The following is a 22,045-nucleotide window of genomic DNA, read 5'->3' as shown; positions in this document are numbered from 1 at the left end:
ATCATTTGTTTGAGATTGAGGGCATCTATCTGAGATTGTAGAACAGCCGGGGTGTTAATTTCTTATGGCTGGGGGCAGTATTGAGTAGCTTGGATGAATAAGGTGCCCAGAGTAAACTGCCTGCTACTCAGGCCCAGTTGCTAATATATGCATATTATCTGCATATCTGAAGTTTTTAAAACTGTTTGAATGATGTCTGTGAGTATAACAGAACTCATATGGCAGGCAAAAACCTGAGAATAAATCCAACCAGGAAGTGGGAAATCTGAGGTTTGTAGTTTTTCAACTCATCGCCTATCGAATATACAGTGGGATATTGGTCATATTGCACTTCCTAAGGCTTCCACTAGATGTCAACAGTCTTTAGAACCTTGTTTGATGCTTCTACTGTGAAGGAGGGGGAATGAGGGCTCTTTGAGTCAGATCTGGCAGAGTGCCATGAGCTGACCACGCGGGTTCACGTGAGAGTTAGACCTGCGTTCCATCGCATTTCTACAGACAAAGGAATTCTCCGGTTGGAACATTATTGAAGATTTATGTTAAAAACATCCTAAAGATTGATTCTATACTTCGTTTGACATGTTTCTACGAACTGTAATATCACTTTTCGTCTGAACTTTCGCATGGACTTGCCCGAGGTATGCCCGAGGAGGCCCGAGATATGCCCGAGGAGGTATTTGGACATAAATGATGGACTTTATGGAACAAATCAAACATTTATTGTGGAACTGGGATTCCTGGGAGTGCATTCTGATGAAGATCATCAAAGGTAAGTGAATATTTATAATGCTATTCTGACATCTGTTGACTCCACAACATGGTGGATATCTTTATGGCTTGTTTAGGCTCTGAGCACTGTCCTCAGATTATAGCATGGTGTGCTTTTTCCGTAAAGTTTTTTTGAAATCTGACACAGCGGTTGCATTAAGGAGACGTTTATCTAAAGTTCCATGTATAATACTTGTATCTTTTATCAATGTTTATAATGAGTATTTCTGTAAATTGATGTGGCTCTCTGCAAAATCACCGGATGATTTGGAGGCAAAACATTACTGAACATAATGTGCCAATGTAAACTGCGATTTTTGGATATAAATATGAACCTTATCGAACAAAACATACATGTATTGTGTTACATGAAGTCCTATGAGTGTCATCTGATGAAGATCATCAAAAGTTAGTTATTCATTTTATCTCTATTTCTGCTTTTTGTGACTCCTCTCTTTGGCTGGAAAAATGGCTTTGTTTTTCTGTGACTAGTTACTGACTTTTTGAAATCAGACTGTGGTGGGACTAACAACAAGTTTATCTTTACAATGGTGTAAAATACTTGTATGTCTGAGGAATTTTAATTATGAGATTTCTGTTGTTTTGAATTTGGCGCCCTGCACTTTCACTGGCTGTTGTCATATCGATCCCATTAACGGGATCCCAGCCATAAGAAGTTTTAAGCATGTTCCAGTTTAGGTCACCTAACAGTACGAACTCTGAAGATAGACAGGGGGCGATCAATTCACATATGGTGTCCAGGGCACAGCTGGGGGCTGAAGGGGGTCTATAACAAGTGGCAACGGTGAGAGACTTGTTTCTGGAAAGGTGGATTTTTAAAAGTAGAAGCTCGAAATGTTTGGGCATAGACCTGGATAGTATGACAGAACTCTGCAGGCTATCTCTGCAGTAGATTGAAACTCCACCCCCTTTGGCAGTTCTAACTTGTCGGAAAATGTTATAGTTATGGATGGAAATTTCAGGATTTTTGGTGGCCTTCCTAAGCCAGGATTCAGACACGGCAAGGACATCAGGTTTGGCGGAGTGTGCAAAAGCAGTGAATAAAATAAATTTAGGGAGTTGGCTTCTAATGTTAACATGCATGAAACCAAGGCTTTTACGGTTCCAGAAGTAAAAAAATGAGAGCGCCTGGGGAATGGGAGTGAAGCTGGGGGTTGCAGGGCTTGGGTTAACCTCTAAATCACCAGAGGAACAGAGGAGGAGTAGGATGAGAGTACGGCTAAAGGCTAAAAGAACTGGTCGTCTAGTGCGTTCGTAACAGAGAGTAAAATTAGCTGATTTCTGGGCGCAGAAGAATATATTCAAGGCATAATGTACAGACAAAGGTATGGTAGGATGTGAATACAGTGGAGGTAGGCCTAGGCATTGAGTGATGATGAGAGAGATATTGTCTCTAGAGGCACCATTTAAGCCAGGTGAGGTCACCGCATGTGTGGGGGGTGGAACAAAAAGGCCAGCTAAGGCATATTGTGCAGGGATGGAGGCTCTAAAGTGACATAAGACAAAAATCACTAACCAAAACAGCAGTAGACAAGGCATATTGACATTAGGGAGAGGCATGTGTAGCCATGTTATCATAGGGTCCAGTGAGTAGCTGGGCGAGCTGGAGGCACGGCGATTCTGACAGCTAGCAGGCAGGGGCTAGCAGGCTAGCAGATGGGCCTCAGGGGTACGTCGCAACGGAAGAGCCTGTTGAAACCCCCTCGGACGGTTACGTTGGCAGACCAGTCGTGATGGATTGACGGGTCTCCGTGTCGGCAGCAAAGGGTCCAGGCCAATTGGCAAAAGAGGTATTGAAGCACAGGAATTTTCTGATGGATCTCTTCGGCTAGCCGAGAGATGGGCCTAGCTCGAGGCTAGGTCCAGGCTAACTGATGCTTGCTTCGGGACAGATACGTTAGCCAGGAGTAGCCACTCGGATAGCAGCTAGCTAGCTGCGATGATCCGGCGTAAAGGTTCAGAGCTTGCGGTAGGAATCCGGAGATGTGGTAGAGAAAAAGTAGTCCAATATGCTTTGGGTTGATATCGCGCTGTGCAGACTGGCAGGAATTGACCGGGCCGAGGCTGGCAGACGTTTGAGTTAACGATGATGACCGCTAGCAGTGGCTAACGGACTACTAGCTAGTAGCTAGTTAGCTGGCTAGCTTCTTTATAATACATTGAGTTACAGAATATACAGTACATGATTAATGTTATGCCCCACCTAAACTGTTTGAAAACACTGGTTCAGATGGTGCCTTGTCCATGGTTTCTATGCCAAGAAGGGCAGGATAATAAAACAGAGAAAATATTTAATGGCTGCACCCTATCCTTTTATCATATACACTTGAGGTCAATCAATATAAATGAGAGGGATTTGTGTTCAATGCACATCTGAGAAAGAAGACAGTATATCAATGCAATCATTCCAAGGAGTCAAGGAAACATCCATCTATTGATTGGATTGTACCATATCCACACTTCTAGACAGCCAACTCTACATCAATCTCTTAGCTTATTCAATAAGCAAGCAATATTATAATCATACAAGCAGCTGCAATTTCACTTAAGCAATATTTTCTATACCTTTGAATAAAGACATAGAGAATGTATCATACACAAGCCTAAATAATCTTACACAAGAAGGAAAAACACATTGCAGTTGAGTTAATATTCTTTGCAACACTGAAAGCTGAAGTGTTGTCATCGTCATGGTTAGCAACAACACTGTATTCAGTGCAGAGGCACAAGCCTGCTACCCAAGCTTGGTATTGAGAACACAACAGAACTGAGCTGAGTGTTGTTTTCCAGGATTGTTATTTTCTCCTTGCAGAGCAGATGACATGTAATGTATTCCTCAAGGGATGAAATCCCCACTGGCATTGAGGGATTTGTGTTTATGTACTGGGGCACGGGAGACTGGGGACATGACGTGTGACTGCTGTCCAGCAGAGAGGAACGAGGTGCTTACACACAGCCAACTAGATAGCATAGCAGAAAAGGCACCTAGAAATACACTCCCCTCATACACACCACACATTGACAACAACAACTCAATGCTACTTACTGCACACTCTGAGAAGCCAAGCTTCTGTCATTCACGGTTCCCTCGAATATGACGTGTGTTTGTGTATTCCCATTCACACTGGCAATGGGTTTTTCCTATAGGTCTTTCTATAAACTAAGGTGTCAGTGAGGATTTCCCTATGCTGGAAAACTTGTTACACCTGTTGATAAGTCATAAATAATAAATCAGCATTTTTTTTGTCATTACATTAAGATATAAGGGGGAAACATAGCTATATACAATCTAATTCACGAGTTGATTTAAAAGCTATGTTTAACCCTTTCTCATGGTTGACAGATTTTTCCAAAATTGTGTGTGACAAAAAACATGACTTTTCTGTCCTTGCATTAATGGTTGTCATTATATCATCTATTAAGTATTAATCAGTGTGTCACGTTCTGACCATAGTTATTTTGTGTTTTCTTTGTTTTAGTGTTGGTCAGGACGTGAGATGAGTGGGCATTCTATGTTGTGTGTCTAGTTTTCCCGTTTCTGTGTTTGGCCTGATATGGTTCTCAATCAGACGCAGGTGTTAGTCATTGTCTCTGATTGGGAACCATATTTAGGTAGCCTGTTTTCTGTTGGGGTTTGTGGGTGGTTGTCTTCAGTCTTCGTGTGTCTGTACCAGATAGAACTGTTTAGTTTCGTGTTATTCTCGTTTATTGTTATTTTGTTTGTTTGTTTACGTATTCGATTAAAATGGATACTTTTCACGCTGCGCCTTGGTCCTCCTCTCTTCCTCCATACGACGAACGTTACACAGTGAAATTAGACATTGAACTTGAACCCTGTAAGAACCTGGATCTAGGTGTTGGACAGTTTTTTGTAAAGAGATCTAAGAAATGCAATGTAACTACGTAACATTTCGTGTCTCCTTATGTTACGGGTTGAAAGCAGTTTTCATAGACAGTCAAATCCCCCAAAACGTGGTTTCTTCAATAATTATGCATAATACTTATTGGATGCGCATTTGGTGTTACACTGTTTATTTACGCCGTGATATTTTCACACATCATCATCTGATCAAGAAAGACATTTTCTGAGTGACGAACAGCTGTTGTGATAGTGCATGCGATGCAACAACAGCCCCAGTGCTGGAAAAAAGGTGTTCGTGAGGAATGTCCAGAATATTTTGGTGTCTCATTCGTTACGCCGGTGAAGACAGTTGTGCCTAGATCAATGTTGGATATAATATCCCTAACAAATTGATGTTGATCATCTGTTGTAGTCTGCTTGATATACAGCAGGGTCGTATTAGATTTAACAGAAAAAACATCAAGGTAATGAGTTAATATTTTCATGTGTTTTTGTGCCTCGGATTGGACACCGAGTCCACTGTGTGCAATTGTGTAGGATAGACTATTGTGCAACACCAAACGCTATTCCTATAAACTATTCTAAATATAATGACAATACTTTACATAGTTTAGTGGGCTTCTTCACATCATGATCTGGTAATGAAATAACATGACAAATACATTTTGCTTTCATGTTACACCTGCAATTTGAAAGAATACAAGGGGCTTGAAGTAGCCTACTTGAACTTGAATTTGGAGCTCAGAAATTCAAGTACTAGAATAGGCCTACGTTGAAAATCAGACATTTCCTCAATTTGGTGCTTGAATTATTGTATTAAGTCCTTGTAATTATTGTAGCCAGTTTATTAGTTCTCTTGCATCGTTATATTTATTCTTGATTACATTTTGTATCAGTTTTTGTGAGTTATGTGGCCACTTTTAATTGTTTCAATTGTTGCGCTACTCTGTTGCGGTAAAAACATGTGGGGTTATTATTAGCATGACAGCATCTAATGCTCGCTTCAACTTGGCTTTCCATACAAATCCGTCCATTACAAAAGGAAACTGGTTTTTGGTTACTTTCTCATTATAATAACAGCAATGGTGAGATTCAAATCGGAGATTAATGCTACCGCTATTCATGGCTTTATTATGTGTGCCTGCTTCCGCCACATAGGCTTCAGAAAAATAGCCATGCATGCATACAATTTATTTAGTCAGCCAAGTCCACATTATTCTCACATATATTAGAATGTAATAGTAATTTGAATATCAATGCATTGGCAAGGCCTAAAAAATTCATTATTCTTAAAGTGCTAATGGCCTATCTTTAAAAAACATTTTTTGCATGTTTTTTCTTTGGGGGGGTTCTATATTAGGCCCTATACGTACAATCATATACACTGAGTTATACAACTGTATAACATTAAGGACTATTATAATTAAGGGCTTGAAAAAGTCCATGAAAGTCCTTGAATTTAACTTGCCAAAGTCTATATGAACCCTGCTTAAAGGATGTATTGTCCTAGACCTACATTGTTATGGAGGTGGAGTTATTTGCATATATTCCTTTAAGAACACATGTGGAACTGTATACAAATAGTTTATCAATGGAGTGAAGTAGCACTGTCTCTGTATGTCTGGTAATGGAGAACAATACAATTCTTGCAACATGTCTAGTAGTGTATGTTTGTACGAAAGACACTTCCTTGTACTTGATTTTCATATTGGGAAGGTCAATAACACCATCACAGTATATTCAGGAAACGCATGCATCTCACCTGTGAGTGTCATTAGTATGGTAGGAAGATGTGCAATCAGTGCTATTGCAAACGGTTGTGGCAAATTACATTCTGTGGGTATTGATCCTCTGGCAATAGCCAGGGTGTAAAAAATGTGTTTCAAAACAATATTTAGGAGTTAACAAGTCAGGAGTTTATTTATGGAGATGATAAAATGTGCCATCCACTGATCAGATTATACATAAGCCCTGACAGCAAAAACCCTCTGAAATACGTAGTCACAGATGACCTGTAAATGCATTTCAGTAAACATTCTGCTGGTGTGTACGTCGCTAACCCACAAGCTGTAGGGCACACAAGCACACGCACACACAAACACACACTCCCTCGCTCCCTTGCCAGTAGATCATTTAGCTCAATCTGCATTTTTGAGCCCACTAAGTATGCACTCTCCAGCACAGGGAGCTTGTGGACAGCTGTCTGCTACTTATGGGTCCCCTAACAGCCACTCTGGCAGGCAGAGGCTCAGCGGAGCCCTGGGGATACACTGGCACTGAGGGTCCTCAAGGCTGGTACCCATGGCCTGGCCCACCAACATACGGTAATGAATAAGGCCAAGGATGTGCTGGAATTCTCATCTAATACTGCACTACCCACATACAGGATTTGTGAGATACAGTGTGGCATGATAACAGATTGTTCTCATCATCACATGTCATAGGTTGTCACCATCTTGAAGAGAGACACCCCTCGTCGTGTCAAACGAGTGACATACAATGTAATTTCTAAATATCTGATGGATCCAGGGTTCGTACTAACCATTACATCACACTGGTGTGGCATCACCTCAGTATGCACTCATGGCTTGCCTACATACTCTATACAGGTGTTCTATCTTAATATGGCCAGTTTCTCAGAGCAAGAAAAGAATCCTGCAGCAATAGGAAATGTGGATTATAATGAATGGACATTTTTGTAGGGGTTGATGCATTTTTAGTTAGGATAAATCAAGTTTGACATTTATAGTGGAAATGACACATTTTAGAAGGATTTTTAAACCTTGAATACACTACAATTGCAACAACAGAGTGATCAAGTTAAGATAGCACATCTGTTTTCAACGCAGTCTTTCCATGATCTCCATTCCGTGTATTCATGAGCTACTACAGTCGGTGCCTCTCGTTTTATTATTACACCACAAAGACAGCAACATAATACAACTTAGAAGTACAAAGTCTTCCTTCTATACAAACCCAGCACATCAGCTAAGTGGCAAGGACCCCGTAAAGACACTCACGATAACCGACTGCGCCAGCACAGGGAAATACTCTGAGGCATACTATTTTGTTTTGTTCCTAGCATATGACTTATCAGACGCTAACTTTGAAATGAATTTCATCTGATCTTCAAGGACAACAGTGGAAAACCTTGCATGAACAAACAATGGAAACCTATTTTCCATGAAGAAACGTTCCGTCAATAGAATGTCTCCAACAGAAAGTAAACTAACATTCTAGGGTAAAAATATTTTAACCACTATCTTTGAGATGAAATATCACCTTCGAGTTCAGCATAACTGTATGCTTTCTGAAACAACATTGTGACAATAAAACTGATGTTCTACTTCTCATTACTAAGAAGACAAGTAACTCACAGAGAAACACTTTTAATTGACAGGCTGAGATGGTACCGTGCATCGGTAGTGAGTCACAAGCCTCGAGGTGGCCTCTATTAGATGTATGAACATGTCTGACGAGTTTGAAATGTTTTCTCTCCTGTCTTTGATAAGAAGTAATAGGTTTATTAAAACACAAACTAAAGCGGAGATGTCATCCCCAAACAGGGTATTCCAGCCAGCAGCCAGCCATCCACTGAATACATTAGATATGGAATTATCAACACTGAAAATATGAGGGTAGATCACGTTACTATCTACAATGCCTGAATGTGTAGATGGAGGACTATGATAAATGTTAGTGGGAAGGGTTGAATCCTAACTTGTTTCAGGCAGTTTTCTGCACCTTTGTTTCAGCTTAGACACATTGGCACCAAAATATGAAATATGCACATCTGAAATTCTAATTGGCCATGGAGCCTGCCAAGCTTTTGTTAGGAACAATCCCAACAGGCTACAAACTACAAATTGCTACAGACTTTTTTAAATCACAGATTCTTCCTCTGCAACTGCGTATGCTTAGGGACTGTACAACTGAAAATCGGACCTCTCTGAAAATGAAAAAGGATAGCCATCAGTTCAGTAAAATATACGCTTGAAAAGAAAAATTGTGACCCACCGTATACCCCAAATAATAATTAAAACATAAAGTGGATAGCAGAGAACAAGCCTACCATTTACCCTCACGCCTAGGACAGAGTAGAGCATAAGATATACAGTTTTATAAACTGTTCTTTGTTTTGTGAGCATTACATGGCAAAGTAGCCAGAAGGTTGTGGATTCGCAAACCCCCGTGGACAGGCGGGGGCGGGTTATCTCCTTTATAATCAAATCAAATCAAATTGTATTTGTCACATACACATGGTTAGCAGATGTTAATGCGAGTGTAGCGACATGCTTGTGCTTCTAGTTCCGACAATCCAGTAATAACCAACGAGTAATCTAACCTAACAATTCCACGACTACTACCTTATACACACAAGTGTAAAGGGATAAAGAATATGTACATAAGGATATATGAATGAGTGATGGTAAAGAACGGCATAGGCAAGATGCAGTAGATGGTATCGAGTACAGTATATACATATGATATGAGTAATGTAGGGTATATAAACATAAAGTGGTATAGTTTAAAGTGGCTAGTGATACATGTATTACATAAAGATGGCAAGATGCAGTAGATGATATAGAGTACAGTATATACATATACATATGAGATGAGTAATGTAGGGTATGTAAACATTATATTAAGTGGCATTGTTTAAAGTGGCTAGTGATACATTTTTACATACATTTCCATCAATTCCCATTATTAAAGTGGCTGGAGTTGAGTCAGTATGTTGGCAGCAGCCACTAAATGTTAGTGGTGGCTGTTTAACAGTCTGATGCCCTTGAGATAGAAGCTCTTTTTCAGTCTCTCAGTCCCAGCTTTGATGCACCTGTACTGACCTCGCCTTCTGGATGATAGCGGGATGAACAGGCAGTGGCTCAGGTAGTTGTTGTCCTTGAGGATCTTTATGGCCTTCCTGTGACATCGGGTGGTGTAGGTGTCCTGGAGGGCAGGTAGTTTGCCCCCGGTGATGCGTTGTGCAGACCTCACTACCCTCTGGAGAGCCTTACGGTTGTGGGCGGAGCAGTTGCCGTACCAGGCGGTGATACAGCCCGACAGGATGCTCTCGATTGTGCATCTGTACAAGTTTGTGAGTGCTTTTGGTGACAAGCCAAATTTCTTCAGCCTCCTGAGGCTGCGCCTTCTTCACAACGCTGTCTGTGTGGGTGGACCAATTCAGTTTGTCTGTGATGTGTACGCCAAGGAACTTAAAACTTACTACCCTCTCCACTACTGTCCCGTCGATGTGGATAGGGGGGGGCTCCCTCTGCTGTTTCCTGAAGTCCACAATCATCTCCTTTGTTTTGTTGACGTTGAGTGTGAGGTTATTTTCCTGACACCACACTCCGAGGGCCCTCACCTCCTCCCTGTAGGTCGTCTCGTCGTTGTTGGTAATCAAGCCTAACACTGAAGTGTCGTCCGCAAACTTGATGATTGAGTTGGAGGCGTGCATGGCCACGCAGTCATGGGTGAACAGGGAGTACAGGAGAGGGCTCAGAACGCACCCTTGTGGGGCCCCAGTGTTGAGGATCAGCGGGGTGGAGATGTTGTTACCTACCCTCACCACCTGGGTGTGGCCCGTCAGGAAGTCCAGTACCCAGTTGCACAGGGCGGGTTCGAGACCCAGGGTCTCAAGCTTGATGACGAGTTTGGAGGGTACTATGGTGTTAAATGCTGAGCTGTAGTCGATGAACAGCATTCTCACATAGGTATTCCTCTTGTCCAGATGGGTTAGGGCAGTGTGCAGTGTGGTTGCGATTGCGTCCTCTGTGGACCTATTGGGGTGGTAAGCAAATTGGAGTGGGTCTAGGGTGTCAGGTAGGGTGGAGGTGATATGGTCATTGACTAGTCTCTCAAAGCACTTCATGATGACGGAAGTGAGTGCTACGGGGCGGTAGTCGTTTAGCTAAGTTACCTTAGCTTTCTTGGGAGCAGGAACAATGGTGGCCCTCTTGAAGCATGTGGGAACAGCAGACTGGGATAAGGATCGATTGAATATGTCCGTAAACACACCAGCCAGCTGGTCTGCGCATGCTCTGAGGACGCGGCTGGGAATGCCGTCTGGGCCTGCAGCCTTGCAAGGGTTAACACATTTAAATGTTTAACTCACCTCGGCTGCAGTAAAGGAGAGCCCGCAGGTTTTGGTAGCGGGCCGTGTCAGTGGCACTGTATTGTCCTCAAAGCGAGCAAAAAAGTTATTTAGTCTGTCTGGGAGCAAGACATCCTGGTCCGCGACGGGGCTGGTTTTTGACTGTAGACCCTGCCACATACCTCTTGTGTCTGAGCTGTTGCGACTCTTTGTCTCTATACTGGCACTTAGCTTGTTTGATTGCCTTGCGGAGGGAATAGCTACACTGTTTGTATTCGGTCATGTTTCCAGTCACCTTGCCCTGGTTAAAAGCAGTGGTTCGCGCTTTCAGTTTCACGCGAATGCTGCCATCAATCCACGGTTTCTGGTTTGGGAATGCTTTAATCGTTGCTGTGGGTATTACGTCGCCGATGCACTTTCTAATGAACTCGCTCACCGAATCAGCGTATTCGTCAATGTTGTTGTTGGACGCAATGCGGAACATATCCCAATCCACGTGATCGAAGCAGTCTTGAAGCGTGGATTCAGATTGGTCGGACCAGTGTTGAACAGACCTGAGCGCTGGAGCTTCTTGTTTTAGTTTCTGTTTGTAGGCTGGAAGCAACAAAATGGAGTCGTGGTCAGCTTTTCCGAAAGGAGGGCGGGGGAGGGCCTTATATGCGTCACGGACGTTAGAATAACAATGATCCAGGGTTTTACCAGCCCTGGTAGCACAATCGATAGGCTGATAGAATTTTGGGAGAATTTTGTTTTCAGATTAGCCTTGTTAAAATCTCCAGATACAATGAATGCAGCCTCAGGGTGTGTGGTTTCCATTTTACATAGAGTCAGATAAAGTTCGTTCAGGGCCATCGATGTGTCTGCTTGGTGGGGAATATATACGGCTGTGATTATAATCTATCTCCATCCATGGCTAATTTAGGAAAGTGCCAATTTTATCTAGCTAGCTAGCCACTGGAGGACAACTACACAACAAGATGCAACAATTAAAGTTGTTTCTGTCAATGACGTATGCTCTCGATGCGATTAGATAGGAGTGACGCCAAATCCAAAATGGCTTCCCTTGACACTTTGTTTTGGTGCGCCAGGACCATTCACAGCTGAGCTCACTCAGTTGAGCTCAACGCTGATTGGCTATTATTATCTACTTTTTTTTTATCAAGGGAGGCCAAATGCTCTCTGGCTTCCCTTGCATTCAATACTACCGCTGGCAACAATGTCATACTTTTTTGGACTAGACAGCATGAGATAGACGACATCATTAACTTCTTGCAACTATAGGGGGTGCTGTTTCGCATTATCATAATTTTCTCTACAGATTAAACTGCCTAGTACTCAATTCTTGCTCGTACAATATGCATATTATTGTTATTATTGGATAGAAAACACTCTCTAGTTTCTATAGCCGTTTGAATTATGTCTCTGAGTGGAACAGAACTCATTCTACAGCACTTTTCCTCCCAGTGAGTGAGTTTTCAGAACTCTTGGCCTCTGGTTCCAGATCAGTTTTAAAGCCACTGTAGATCCTATGAGGATACAAACACTGCCCACGCCTTCCTCTAGATGTCAGTAAGTGGTGACAATTTCAATGGAGTCGATTGCGCAATCATTGGCTCTATAAATCACCAAATACCGGAAGTAGCGTTCCTTTGGACTCTGCGCTCAACGCAAGAAGGATATCTGACTGGCCTTTTTCCAAGCCTTGGTTTAGCCAGTAATATAGCGTCGGTCATCTTTTTACTCGTTATAGGTGTTAGAAACATCATAAGGTAGTTAATTTAAACCGTTTTATAGCAATTTATATCCGTTTAGTGCGATTTTGAGGCATTGCTTTGTAATAGACTTTGAAGCTCCGTGCACGTTTCGGGGTCCCGGTCGTACGTTAGTGGGCATTTCGACGGACAAGTGGACATCTTTCGACCAAAAGAAGATTAGACCCGAGAAAGGATTCATTGTCCAAGATTCTGATGGGAGAACAGCTCATAGTAAGAACAATTTATGATGATAAATCGTGTTTCTGTCGAAAAATGTTAAACGCTTATGCCGCCATTTTGTTTGCTATAGCTTCGCTTGGCGCAACCTGTATTGAAAAGTAAGGATAATTTAAAAAAATGTAATTCCGCGATTGTATTAAGAATTAAATTGTCTATCAATCGCTGTCCACCCTGCATTTTTTAGTCAAGTTTATGAGTATTTATGTATAAGACTAGATCACTGTCTAATATGGTGCACGACATTTTCTGACCAGCTGAGCTACTTTTGTCATTGTCTAACCATGATTTTGGTGGCTAAATATGCACATTTTCGAACAAACTCTATATGTATGTTGTAATATGATGTTACAGGAGTGTCATCTGAAGAATTCTGAGAAGTTTAGTGAAAAAATTAATATATTTTGGCGATGATAACGATAACGTTGTCTGCTAAAGTTGTCAAGAGGCGGTGAGAGAAGAAATTTCGTGTCTATCTTGGTCTGAGGTGGAATTAAAGCTCTTTGTATGACGTGACCGTCCATTTCCTGTTTCTGGAGCGCGCGAAAGAGGACATGGATTTGCCTTCTGTTTAGCTGTCGTTATGGACGACTAACATCTCCGGTTTTGATTTTATTTGATACATGTGACCATATCATCGTAAAGTATGTTTTTTCAATATAGTTTAATCAGATTATTGAATATTTTTTTATCTCGGAAAACAATCAATCTGCTTATTTTTTTAAAACAACAACCATAAATAAATGTAAAATGTAATGATATCATACAATCGGCAGGATAAAAAGACAACACATTGCTGTTGAACCAGCCTTTGTTATAGTAGTCCTAGAGGTAAGGGTAGTTACGGAGGCCTTGGGTTTTGACCATATCAAACTGTTAGGAATTTTGTTAATAAATAGTTAAAACAAATTCTAGCTTTAGATAAAACTATAACTAATTGATTTCTGCATGCCTGGTGAAAAGAGATTTGTGTTGTGGGTCATAAAATAAGCAGAAAGGGTCGTTAAACTATGGTTGAACTGACCCAACTTAGCCCTGAGGTGTTTAGATAAGGCTGTGGGTAACTTTTTAGGTCTTCCATTATCTTGAGTTGTCTGCTAAAGTGGTAATAAATTATAGTGAGCCTTCAGGATAATTGATTATATTGTGTGTATTGTGTGTGTGCTGTGAAGTTGGAATGAACTTTTGAACCTGTTTTCTATTCGTCAGGACAATGAGACTTATTCTGTAACCTATGACGTCATATCTTGTATATAAACCTGTGTTTATGATCAAATGGGAACGTGCTCCGAGAATAAACACTTATCTAATTTGAATAAGACTGTATCCTGTCTATTTTATGTTAATAAGTATCTTACAAATTCTTATAGACAGATTGAATTTAATGAATGAGTATATTAGAGGAATTATTTAATTCCACTAACACAAACGTAAAACAAGCAATTGTTACAGAAAAATAACTTCTAAACAAAGTTCATGGACACAAGTAGCCTACATCATGGAGGTTGTTTTATGCACATCCAAAACAGGAGCTGCATGGTTAAAATTTGTATTTTATATATTTTCATTTATTTAACTAGGCAAGTCAGTTAAGAACAAATTCATATTTACAATGACGGCCTACCAAAAGGCAAAAGGCGTCCTACGGGGACGGGGGCTGGGATTAAAAATACAAATAAATGAAATAGAAATATATGACAAAACACACATCATGAGAAGAGACAACACAACATTACATAAAGAGAGACCTAAGATAACAACATAGCATGGCAGCAACACATGACAACACAGCATGGTACTGTAGCAACACTACATGACAACAACATGGTACTATAGCAACACAACATGGCAGCAGCACAACATGGTAGCAGCACAAAACAGGGCACAAACATTATTGGGGACAGACAGCAGCACAAAGGGCACGAAGGTAGAGACAACTATACATCACGCAAAGCAGCCACAAATGTCAGTAAGAGTGTCTATGATTGAGATTAACTTCTTATGGCTGCAAGGGGCAGTATTGAGTAGCCAGTTAAATCGTGCCAATTTCAAATGGCCTCGTACTCAATTCTTGCTCGTACAATATGCATATTAATATTACTATTGGATAGAAAATACTCTCTAGTTTCTAAAACCATTTGAATTATTTCTCTGAGTGAACCAGAACTCCTTCTGCAGCACATTTCCTGACCAGGAAGTGGAATGTCAGAAATGGATGCTCTGTTCAACTTCATGCCTATACATGGGCAATGAACGTAAGAGTCTTCATACACCTTCCCCTGGTTGTCAAGAGGCGGTGAGAGAAGAAATTTCGTGTCTATCTTGGTCTGAGGTGGAATTAAAGCTCTTTGTATGACGTGACCGTCCATTTCCTGTTTCTGGAGCGCGCGAAAGAGGACATGGATTTGCCTTCTGTTTAGCTGTCGTTATGGACGACTAACATCTCCGGTTTTGATTTTATTTGATACATGTGACCATATCATCGTAAAGTATGTTTTTTCAATATAGTTTAATCAGATTATTGAAATTTTTTCGGGAGTTTTGCCGTATTCCGTTCTCTGACTTTGTTGACGTTGGAGAGATCCGTGCCACTTGGCAAGTGCCCATGCTAAAACAAGAGGGAAATTTGCTGTTCCACATCCAAACAACGACTGTTCTGGACAAAGGACACCTTGTCCAACATTCTGACGGAAGATCACCAAAAGTAAGAAATATTTTACGATGCTATTTCTAATATCTGTCGTGCATGTGAACTGGTCGTTGGCGCCCAAGTGTTTCTGGCTATTGTGGCTACGCTAATATAACGCTATATTGTGTTTTCGCTGTAAAACACTTGATAAATCGGAAATATTGTCTGGAATCACAAGATGCCTGTCTTTCAATTGCTGTACACTATGTATTTTTCAGAAATGTTTTATGATGAGTATTTAGTTATTTGGCGTTGGTGTCTGTAATTTTTCTGTCTGCTTTCGGTGCAATTTCTGACTGTAGCTGCAATGTAAACTATGATTTATACCTGAAATATGCACATTTTTCGAAAAAAACATATGCTATACAATAAATATGTTATCAGACTGTCATCTGATGAGGTTGTTTCTTGGTTAGTGGCTATTTATATCTTTATTTGGCCGAATTTGTGATAGCTACTGATGGAGTCAAAAACTGATGGAGTAATAAAAGTGGAGTCTTTTGCTAACAAGGTTAGCTAATAGATTTACATATTTTGTCTTCCCTGTAAAACATTTAAAAAATCGGACATGTTGGCTGGATTCACAAGATCTGTACCTTTCATATGCTGTATTGGACTTGTTAATGTGTGAAAGTTAAATATTTAAAAAAAATATCTTTTGAATTTCGCGCCCTGCACTTGAAGTGGCTGTTGTCATAAATGTACCGACGTCGGGGTTGGACGCCAAACAGGTTAAGAGATTGAGATAAAACTGTCCAGTTTAGAGTGTTTATTGCAGCTCGTTCAAATCACTAGCTGCAGCGAACTGAAAAGACGAGTGACCCAAGGATGTGTGTGCTTTGGGGACCTTTAACCGAATGTGACTGGCAGAACGGGTGTTGTATGTGGAGGGAGTGAGGCCTGCCTAAAATATTTAGATAAAAAGGGAATGTCAGCTTCCTGTTTTGCTCCTCTCAAAATTGATATTTTAATAATTGGTGATCAAGATTTAGTTTCAGTCTCATGAGCCAGACCGTTTCTAAGTGTACAGGCACCAAAAGCACATTACTCTTGTTTCATGTGCATATGGGCAGGGTGCATCACAGCTGGATAGGCTGCATTTCCGCTGTCAAAATGTATGCCATAACCAACTTCTAAAACAAGATTTTGGTTTGTCTTAAATATCCCTACCAACGCTGCCTGAAATTAGTACTTTCAATCATTAAAAAAAATATATTTCCATCCCTCCCATCTAAACGCAAGCAAGCTGATATAAGAAAGGTCTAAGGCACTGCTAGGCAGTGCTTGAAGTGTCACTCCTGACCTGGGTTCGATCCCAGGCTGTGTTGCAACCGGGAGTCCCATAGGGCGGCACACAATTTTCTAAGTTAGGGGAGGGTTTGGCTGGGAGGGCTTTAATTGGCATATCGTGCTCTAGCGACTCCTTGTGGTGGGCCGGGCACCTGCAGGCTGACTTTGGTTGAATGGTGTTTCCTCCGAAACATGGCGGGTCATGTTTCGGGAAGACGCATGACTCGACCTTCGTCTCTCCCGAGCTTGTTGGGGAGTTACAGCGATAAGACAAGCTCGTAATTGGATCGCAATTGGATATCATGAAAAAGGGGGTACAATACAAAAAAAAAGAAGACAGAAGAAGAAGATAAATTACCAATCCTTGCGCATAAGTTTAAAAATAGCAGCTCGCTGGCTTTAACAGGTTGAAATTTGCAACAAACATGAGTTTGACACTAGCAGCGTCTTAACACAAGCCAAAAAGAGAGCCCATTAATTTGGCTGTCAAGCAAGTAGGCCTACCTCTTATTTCTTGAATAGGAATAAATAGGCTCTAACACAAAGCCCTTTTGTTGTTAGTAGCCTAAAGTCTAAAATAAAGACTGTTTAAATCAATTAGGCCTTCTTGAATAGCCTACTTTCAACACCCGTACACTGTCCATCTCCACAGCTGCTGTTTCATAGTAATGTGAGTTATATAAATAACTTGAATATGGCTTATTGTGAGGTCAATAGCGCTGATAAATAGCTTCATTGCGGGCAACAAAACATATTGTTTTTATTAAAATCAATTACAGCAGTAGCAAGCTTATCTCCGGTCCTCCTTTACATTTTCGCGCTCTCTATCTCGTGCACAGATATTGCATTTTTTGGACGAAGCCTGTGACATGCCTTCTTAAGCAGCACCAAGCATGGTCCTCCCCCAATTTTTTCCAGGTAACAATTTTAACCGCTGCCTTACTGTATTTTCAGTTTTTTTCACAGCAGGGCTAGTAAGTGAATTTATGACATCTGTGAAAGAGGTTTGAATAGGCGAGGCAAAGCTGGTGTTACATTTAATTGTTTCTGAAAGAGATGCGAGCCATCACATCTGATCCATCTGCCAAAGCAAGACAGAATGTGCCAAGAGACAAAGGTGACAGCCAAAATGATACCGCATAAGTGATTGGAAATCTGTGCATACCCTATTCTTCCAGATGTGTGCCTACAGTAGCAGTTAATGCTTATAGTCATAGCATGAGAAAATGCACTGTCATTATAATGGTGTTACTGTGACAGAACTCAGAAATATATAATTCCATGCCTGGCTAGAGGCGAATGGTTTTAATTTCTATGTCACGATCGTCTTGACGTGGAAGAGAGGACCAAAACGCAGCGTGTGAAAAGTACATCTTTTAATAGATGACGAAGACGTAACACGAATACTTAATCAAAACAACAAACTGACGATCGTGAAGCTATTTAAACAAATAGTGCTGACACTAAACACTACACAATGACATAGACAATTACCCACAAAACACAATGCCTATGGCTGCCTTAAATATGGCTCTCAATCAGAGACAATGAACCACAGCTGCCTCTAATGAACCAATCTAGGCAGCCATAGACATACAAACACCTAGACAAGACACTGACCCACTCTGACACTGGAAACACTTATCTCCCTCACTAGCTTTAAGCACCAGCTGTCAGAGCAGCTCATAGATTACTGCACCTGTACATAGCCCATCTATAATTTAGCCCAAACAACTACCTCTTTACCTACTGTATTTATTTATTTTGCTCCTTTGCACCCCATTATTTCTATCTCTACTTTGCACCTTCTTCCACTGCAAACCAACCATTCCAGTGTTATTTTTTTTACTTGCTATATTGTATTTACTTCGCCACCATGGCCTTTTTATATATTTTTTTATTTATTTATATATATATTTTGTTTGCCTTCACCTCCCTTATCTCACCTCACTTGCTCGTATTGTATATAGACTTATTTTCACTGTATTATTGACTGTATGTTTGTTTTACTCCATGTGTAACTATGTGTTGTTGTATTGTGTCGAACTGCTTTGCTTTATCTTGGCCAGGTCGCAATTGTAAATGAGAACGTGTTCTCAATTTGCCTACCTGGTTAAATAAAGGTGAAATAAAAAATAAATAAAAAAATTCAACATACAAACCCCTAGACAATCCAAAAACACATACATTCCCCATGTCACACCCTGACCTAACTAAAATAATAAAGAAAACAAAGAATACTAATGCCAGGGCGTGACAGTACCCCCCCCCCCCCCCCCCCCCCCAAAGGTGCGGACTCCGGCCGCAAAACCTAACACAAAAGGGGAGGGTCCGGGGTGGGCCTTCCTATGGCGGCGGCTCGGGTGCGGGACGTGACCCCCACTCCACCATTGTCAATACCAGCTTTGGTGTCTCTGGTAGATCCTGGCTGACTGGCGGCTCTGGAAGATCCTGGCTGGCTGGCAGCTCTGGCAGAACCTGGCTGGCTGGCAGCTCTGGCTGCTCGTGGCTGACTGGCGACTCTGGCTGCTCGTGGCTGGCTGGCTGGCAGCTCTGGCTGCTCATGGCTGGCTGGCGACTCTGGCTGCTCATGGCTGGCTGGTGACTCTGGCTGCTCATGGCTGGCTGGCGACTCTGGCTGCTCATGGCTGGCTGGCGACTCTGGCTGCTCATGGCTGGCTGGCGACTCTGGCTGCTCATGGCTGGCTGGCGACTCTGGCTGCTCATGGCTGGCTGGCGACTCTGGCTGCTCATGGCTGGCTGGCGACTCTGGCTGCTCATGGCTGGCTGGCGACTCTGGCTGCTCATGGCTGGATGACTGCTCTGGCTGGTCATGGATGGCTGGCGGCTCAGGCAGCTTCTGACTGGCTGGCGGCTCTGGCGGATCCTGACTGGCTGGCGGCTCTGGCGGCTCCTGACTGGCTGACGGCTCTGGCGGCTCATGGCTGGCTGGGGACTCTGGCTGCTCATGGCTGGCTGGCGACTCTGGCTGCTCATGGCTGGATGACTGCTCTGGCTGGTCATGGATGGCTGGCGGCTCAGGCAGCTTCTGACTGGCTGGCGGCTCTGGCGGATCCTGACTGGCTGGCGGCTCTGGCGGCTCCTGACTGGCTGACGGCTCTGGCGGCTCCTGACTGGCTGGCGGCTCTGGCGGCTCCTGACTGGCTGGCGGCTCTGGCGGCTCCTGACTGGCTGGCGGCTCTGGCGGCTCCTGACTGGCTGGCGGCTCTGGCGGCTCCTGACTGGCTGGCGGCTCTGGCGGCTCCTGACTGGCTGGCGGCTCTGGCGGCTCCTGACTGGCTGGCGGCTCTGGCGGCTCCTGACTGGCTGGCGACTCTGGCGGCTCCTGACTGGCTGGCGGCTCTCCCTCCTCGCACTGTTCCAGAGAATCCCAGGCGGGCTCCGGCATTCGCCCTGGGTCGATCGCCCACCTGTCGATCTCCTCCCACGTAGTATAGTCCAGATCCTGCTCCCATTGCCATAAATCCTGTGTATGTTCCTGCTGCCGCTTGACATGCTGCTTGGTCCCGTTACGGTGGGTAATTCTGTCACGATCGTCTTGACGTGGAAGAGAGGACCAAAACGCAGCGTGTGAAAAGTACATCTTTTAATAGATGACGTAACACGAATACTTAATCAAAACAACAAACTGACGATCGTGAAGCTATTTAAACAAATAGTGCTGACACTAAACACTACACAATGACATAGACAATGACCCACAAAACCCAATGCCTATGGCTGCCTTAAATATGGCTCTCAATCAGAGACAATGAACCACAGCTGCCTCTAATTGAGAACCAATCTAGGCAGCCATAGACATACAAACACCTAGACAAAACACTGACCCATTCAACATACAAACCCCTAGACAATCCAAAAACACATACATTCCCCATGTCACACCCTGACCTAACTAAAATAATAAAGAAAACAAAGAATACTAAGGCCAGGCCGTGACATTCTACCAGTTTTCTCACACAGAAATATTCAAATACACAGATAACAAGAAAACATTTTGGTAGGTCTACCTGTCAAGCATTGTCATGTCGGCTGCACATTCAGATATTTCAGAAATATTGAGCGTGTACAAATGTTCAAAAGATAAATTACATTTTTTTTATTTTGATTCAATAGCTATACACTTTTTTTTCTTCACCAGCCAAAGCAAATTACTGTGGGTTGAAACTGTATATAAATTGTTTTCTCATGTAGTAAGCTTCTGAATAAGTAACACCAGACACCCTTTCAGCTATAGGGAATACAAACTTATCCTCTTCACTTCTGAGTATTATTCACTTTCTAAGAAGTGGTGAAAACTAAAGCAATTAATTTTTCTTTTGACCTGTTAACAATTTATGAACATGTGTGTGAAATAAAATAGAAAATACAATAGAAGCAACATGCTGTATACTTCACCATGGAAACAGAAATTCAAGTGGCTTTTAAAAAGTAATGACTTCTTCTGTTTCATCATGTCAGGATATTCAGTAGAACTGAAAAGTACAGTTCTCAGTTCTGATGCGTTTATAGTGTGAAAGAAACTAGCATCAACAAACGGTAATTTGATGAGAAAACATGTTTTGGATATGAAGCTAATAATGTGCTTATAATTGAGAAACACTGTCAACATCAGTAAAAATCTGCAAATACACATGCTACTCTCTTAATGAAAAAAAGTAATCACACTGATATAGGAAATTATAAAATATAAATAATATATTCAATTTAGCAGACACTTTTATCCAAAGTGACTTACAGTTATGCGTGCACACCGCAGCTGGCTGGTGGCACCTTAATTGGGGAGGACAGGCTCATTGTAATGGCTGGAAGGGAATTAATGAAATGGTATCAAACACATGGTTTTAATATGTTTTAATACCATTCCATTCACTCCATTCCAGCCATTATTATGAGCTGTCCTCCACTCACCAGCCTCCTGTGGTGCTTACATTTTACGTAATCAAACTCACTATCCTGACATTGCAAGTGCCATGCACCACTGAGCTACAGAGGACCATGGAAGGCACAGAGAGGGTGAGGCCTGAGAGGCACTCACATAAATCCAATAAATGAGGAGAAGGAGAGGTGGGACTTCAAGGCTTGTTAGGGAGAGAAAACTGAACTCCCTACAGAGAAGAATGGCTTGATCCCCCATGGTTAGCAGAAGAAGATAATGTTTGAGCTACAGTATCTATTGGATACCGGGAAAGATCTGTTGGAGATCACTTGGCCCCCCACAGAGGCTGGTGATGAGGGTGTTGGTTGAACTTAGTGAGCTATAGGCTAGTGGCACACAAATACCTGTCTCTCCAGAGGGCAGTTTG

The 22,045-nt window shown here is 42.1% G+C and overlaps 1 protein-coding gene across 3 annotated transcripts in view; it reads right to left on the bottom strand.

Moving 5' to 3' along the window:
• The window catches only part of LOC129851141 (contactin-4-like), a 252,701-nt gene that overhangs the window by 114,721 nt on the left and 115,935 nt on the right, over window positions 1–22,045 (bottom strand). The window lies entirely within an intron of this gene.

This window comes from Salvelinus fontinalis, chromosome 3 (genome assembly GCF_029448725.1).
Source record: "Salvelinus fontinalis isolate EN_2023a chromosome 3, ASM2944872v1, whole genome shotgun sequence".
Lineage (NCBI taxonomy): Eukaryota > Metazoa > Chordata > Actinopteri > Salmoniformes > Salmonidae > Salvelinus > Salvelinus fontinalis.
Note: the sequence above shows the minus strand (reverse complement) of the source record. Positions and strands in the feature narration are given on the sequence as shown.